Source organism: Sus scrofa, chromosome 3 (genome assembly GCF_054392235.1).
Source record: "Sus scrofa isolate SSC_HxYL_T2T_F1_AM1 chromosome 3, Sscrofa_HxYL_maternal_Yorkshire_Landrace_v2.0, whole genome shotgun sequence".
NCBI lineage: Eukaryota > Metazoa > Chordata > Mammalia > Artiodactyla > Suidae > Sus > Sus scrofa.
Window position 1 is genome coordinate 70,314,752 of NC_139385.1, and position 6,012 is coordinate 70,320,763.

Consider the following 6,012-nt stretch of genomic DNA (forward strand, 5'->3'; position numbering starts at 1 on the left):
ATAAGGTGGCTGAGTGCTGTGTTTTGCTGGTTTGTTAATTTCACAGGTAAGTCATATATGATTCTTGACTCATGTGGGGGAAAAAAAAAGACAAAATGATATTGCTCACACTAGCCAGACGTGGTGCCAGTTCACCTTTTGGCTTGGTTTGCTTTGATGGGAAGGAATTTCATTGTGGACTTTTTTAAAAATATTAAATCATTTATGCACATATTCATGTAAATAACGTCAACCATAGCATATTAGCCACACGTAGATTACTTTATATATTTTTGTGACTTTTTATTTTGAAGAAATTTTTACAGAAAAGTTGGAAACATAGTACAATGAACAACCATATCTCTAATTCACCAGGTGTTTACATTTTGTTACATTTGCTTTATCTCCTCTCTCTGTATCTGTAATCTTTTTTCTTTTCTCGCTCTCCCTCTCTCTTTTTTTTTGCTGATCCCTTTGAAAATAGATTTCGGTCGTCATGATGCTTCCTTACCACTAAATATATCACCCTTGTGTCTCCCAAGAATAAGGGATTTTTAACATAACCACCACACCATTATCACACCCAAGAAATTTAACTTTGATTTAATAACACATAATATGCAAGTCTTACTCCCCAGCTGCTTCCCAAGTATTCTGTACATATTTTTGTTTTGTTTTTATTGGGAATTCAGACAAACTGTTTACATGGGGTTAAATCTCGGAATTTCATTCTTTCCTCTAGAACAGTTCCCGTGGTCTTTTCTGATATTTTTGAAGAGTACAGGCTAGTTGGCTTAGGGAATGGTCCACATTTCTGGATCTATCTGAGTGTTTAAATGATTAGATTTGAAGAATATTGCCTAGGTAATATGCATTTCCCATTTGTATGATGTCAGGAGGCACGTGATGTCCATTCATCCCATTGGTGGTAATGCTAAATTTGGCTAAGGTAAAATTTGCCCTGTCTTGGCATGGTAAGGTACTTTTCCACTTTATAATTAAGAAGGAACCCGTGAGGCCATGTGAGTATCCTGTTCTTCCACAACTTTTATTTAACTTATCAGTTATTAAATAAGAATTGTGACATGGAGATTTTTTAAAGTCTAGCCTTCATGCTACATTTTTTTAGGTGGTATTTTTTATGCATGAAGAAGAGTTTTCCATTTTTCTATCCTGTACTTTAAAATATCACTGAGGACTCAAATTCTTTGTATATTCATCATGTTAAAATTCATTATTCTTTTTGGTGCTCACATCATCCCAAATTTGATAAGCAAAAGCCCCTCTAAGCCAGCTCTGATGTCCTGTTTTGAAATGTCCTCCTTTTTTTTTTTTTTGCTTTTTAGGGCCACTCCTGCAAAATATGGAAGTTCTGAGGCTAGGAGTCAAATCAGAGCTGTAGCTGCCAGCCTACACCCCAGCCACAGCAACATGGGACCTGAGCCGAGTCTGTGACCTATACCACACGTGTACGCACGTGGCTCACGGCAATGCCAGATCCTTAACCCACTGAGTGAGGCCAAGGATGGAACCTGCATCCTCATGGACAGTAGTCAGATTGGTGACTGCAGAGCCACAACAGGAACGTCCCCTTTTTGTGTCTTGGAACACTTCTTTGCCTTTTGATGCAAGGTATTCCAGGCTCACTTTGTGTCTGCCCTGGCCCAACTCTGTAATCAGTTATTTCTTCAAAAGTCCAAATTTCATGGGAGGGCCTTCTTTGTTTTTTTAGGACGAACACTATTTGATCATCATGGGGAGCTTTTAAAAACCTATATTGACTGCCCCTCAAGATGGCAAGAAAATTAAACTTTTTCATTCTGAATCACTATGGGTTGCTATCAGAAACTTTTTTCTTCTTGATTCACTGAGCTTCATTTTCCTACAGTAATGGAAATAGTAAGGAGTAGCAATTACAAACTTCATATTAATATTTGAGGGCTTTTTAAAATGTTTGAGAGCACAAACACTTCTTGGGCTCCAATTTTTCTTTAAGAAAAAAAAAATCATGTTACTGTAAGTATTAGTGTTGCCCAGAGTTCTGCCATTGGTCCACAGCTCTTTTCACTCATGTTTTGGGCAGATGTCCTGAATCAACACAATAAGACAAAGGCCCCTCCCGAGATCTTTAATTTCATACATAGCTGTCTGCTAAACAGCTCCTGGATGCTCTTAAGTAATTAGTAAGTCTCAAACAGCTTTTCCTTCTCTCTTCCCACCCTTCAGTCTTCCTATCATGTCCTGATTTCAGTTCATACATATAATGTCCATTATGAAGTGCACACCAAGTATAGATATTTTATTTTTTTAAGGGCTGAACCCAAGGCATATGGATGTTCCCAAGCTAGGGGCCAGATCGGAACTACAGCCACTGGCCTACACCACAGCCACAGCAACACCAGATCCAAGCCGTGTCTTCAACCTACACCACAGCTCATGGCAACGCTGGATCCTCAACCCACTGAGTGAGGCCAGGTATCAAACCTGCCTCCTTATGGATTCTAGTCAGATTCGTTTTTGCTGAGCCATGACAGGAGCTTCTTAAAAGATAATTACAATTTCTCCTCTAGGAATTCCTGCTGTGGCAGGCACAGTGGATTAAGGATCTGGTGTTTTTGCAGCCGCAGTGTGGGTCGCAGCTGCAACTTGGATTTGATCCCTGGCCCAGGAATTTCCATATGCCACAGGTGAGGCTGGAAAAAAATTTCTCTTCTAGCATCCCAGGGTACGTCACACCTTAGAGAATACAGGCATACCTCCAAAGTATTGCAAGCTTGGTACCAGACCACCGTGATAAAACATACTGCAAGCCAGTCACACAAATTGGTTGCCCAGTGCATATAAAAGTTATGTATATACTAGGGAGTTCCTGTCGTGGCGCAGTGGTTAACGAATCCGACTAGGAACCATGAGGTTGCGGGTTCGGTCCCTGTCCTTGCTCAGTGGGTTAACGATCCGGCGTTGCCGTGAGCTGCGGTGTAGGTTGCAGACGCGGCTCGAATCCTGCGTTGCTGTGGCTCTGGCGTAGGCTGGTGGCTACAGCTCCGATTAGACCCCTAGCCTGGGAACCTCCATATGCCATGGAAGCGGCCCAAAGAAATAGCAAAAAAAGACAAAAAAAAAAAAAAAGTTGTATATATACTATACTGTAGTCTATTAAATATGCAATAGCATGTCTAAGAAAACAAGGTACATACCTTAATTTAAATAATACTTTATTGCTTAAAAAATGCTGTCATTTGAACCCTTCTGCAAGTTGTAATTTTTTTGCAGTATAGTAGTACTAGCCCAGGAGATAATCCAGTCTCCTTAACACTGGCTGACAAGGCCTCCTGACCCATCTCTTAAGACACATTGTGGCGCTCCATACTGTTTGTTCCTTCAGGCCCATGCTCTAGTTTTTCTCAGATTAGTGTTTCGCTCTCCCCTCTGCCTTGTATTCTGAGCCCTCTTCTCTGCTTTGTCTGGCTAGATTCCACTTTCCCCAGAAATTCTACATCTCCTACCCATCTTTTTCTTTCCCCACCAGGCTTATAAAGAGACATAGGTATCTTTACGCTGAAAGCTCAGGTGGCTGTCACCCAACTCAAGTGATCAAACTTAGCATCACCAATGATGTAGCCATGTCCCTTCCTGAGGTGTGCACTTCACCTTACATCCCGGTGATACCTTACATGTCTGTCCTGCTTAGCTACATCCTCTTAAAACGATGCATGTGTCTTTTTCAGGTGAATTACTGTAAGATAGGAACTGTGCATTATTAAGTTAATATCAACATGCATGGCATAAGATAAAGATAATACCTTTCAAATGTTAGATGTGCAATAAAAATATTTCAGTGAGGGAGGATATTATTATCAGAGGTTCAGATCTCCAGGGAAGCTTGACCCATCCCTTAACTATGAAGCATAGCAAAGAGTGCTTGTGTCGGATTTTCCTGGAGGTGGAGAATTGAAGGAAATATTCAAGGCTGACCGACTCTAAACTGTTTAAAAAGAAAGTCTGAATTCCTAGAGTAACCTCTTGAATTTAATTAAAGATTTCAACTATGTGGGTTTTCTAGTTACTGAACTCTCTGGTTAACTGCAATAGTGGGACAGATAACTCATTTTATTCCTTTCAAGAGCTTTTTTCTTCCATCTTTTCTAATTAATTCTTATGTAAATCTTTTCCTTCTTTAAGGATAATACGCTCCCTAAGGGCAGGAGTAATGATAAAACCTGCTGTTACATCTTTAACATATTAGACCCAGAGTAAATATTCAATAAATAATTGTTGGCTTGGATTTTAAAAATCTATTCTGATTTCGCCCTTTAACAAACTTTTTACCCATTTAGTGTAGGTAGAAAAAAATAAAAGAGATTATATTTTTAGTACCCATTAATAATGACAAAGATATCAATATTTATGGCCTGCTCCAGGAAAGAAAATCTTAATTTTTTTCCTGCAGTCAGATATTTTTTTAAATTCTTCTTTAGATTATTTAGGAGTCTAGAAGATTATTCATGTAATCTTTCTTTTTGCTCCCTCATTTTTCCCCCTTGGCCATTTTATTACTCCTTAAAACTCTACCAAAGGGACAAAGAGAAATATTAAGTCCATTTTGCTATTGGATCCAATTAAAAATTACAAAAGAAAAAATGGATTTAATTGTAAAAATGTTTTTGAATCATCTGTGTTTTACTCATTCTATTTTTTGGGGGGTTTTTTGTTGTTGTTTTTTTGCCACACCTGCATCATGTGGAAGTTCCTGGGCCAGGGATGGAATCCAAGCAGCAGCTACAAACTATGCCACAGCTGCAGCAACGCTGGATCCTTAACCAACTATACCAGGCCAGGGATTGAACCCTTACCACCACAGAGACGACACCAGATCTTAACCTGCTGTGCCACAATGGGAACTAATCATTTCAATTCTTGTTCTTTGTTGTCAATAATGTAACTACATTGACTTATCAATTTAGGCAATTTCTTTGCTTAATTTTTTGTACCATCTTCTCACCAAAAGTTTTTATTATTTTGTATAGAATAGGTCACTTTACTTTCTAATATCCCTATGCAACATGTAGATCAGAAGGAATTCCAACTTAATTGTTGATCAGAATTCAGGACAAGATAAATGACTAGGGCACAGCTTTCAAACTGAAATGTCATCAGGGCCCAGGGAAAGAGAATTTGAGCAGGAAGTGGTGGAGGCCACAGTGTGTATACTCTTACCTAATAGTATTTATTTATTTATTTTGTCTTTTTTTTTGTCTTTTCTAGGGCCGCTCCCAAGGCATATGGAGGCTTCCAGGCTAGGGGTCTAATCGGAGCTGTAGCTGCCGGCCTACGCCAGAGCCGCAGCAACACGGGATCGAGCCATGTCTGCGACCTATACCACAGCTCACGGCAACGCTGGATCCTTAACCCTGAGTGAGGCCAGGGATCGAATCCCCAACCTGATTGTTCCTAGTTGGATTCGTTTCCACTGCTCCATGACAGGAACTCCCTAGATACTTTTTTAAAAAGATGTGTCAAGCAATCAAAGCTGGTAGTGGCCTCTTTGTACCCTGTGCATAAGATTCTCTCTACCTATCTTGTTCAGGGTTCTTTCTACCATATTTTTCATTTAAAAATAAGTGCATTTGGGAGTTCCCATCATGGCTCAGCAGGTTACAAACCTGACTAACATCCATGAGGACAAAGGTTCACCCCTGACCTCAGCGGGTGGGTTAAGGATCTGGCGTTGTCATGAGCTGTGGTGTAGGTCACAGACTTGGCTTGGATCCTGCATTGCTGTGGTCACAGCTCTGATTTGACTCCTAGCCTGGGAACTTCCTTATGCCATGGATGCCACCCTAAAAAAGCAAAAATAAATAAATAAATAAAAATAAGTGCATCTGTAGAAGTATAGGAAGCTGCCTTTTGTCAAAATTATATTATCCTTTACTCTGGTGCTGAACTGCCTTCTTGTTATTCACATTCTTTTGGTTTATGCACATGATAAGATAATAGACTCTTCATATGTTAAATGGTGTTTGAAAATTCTTA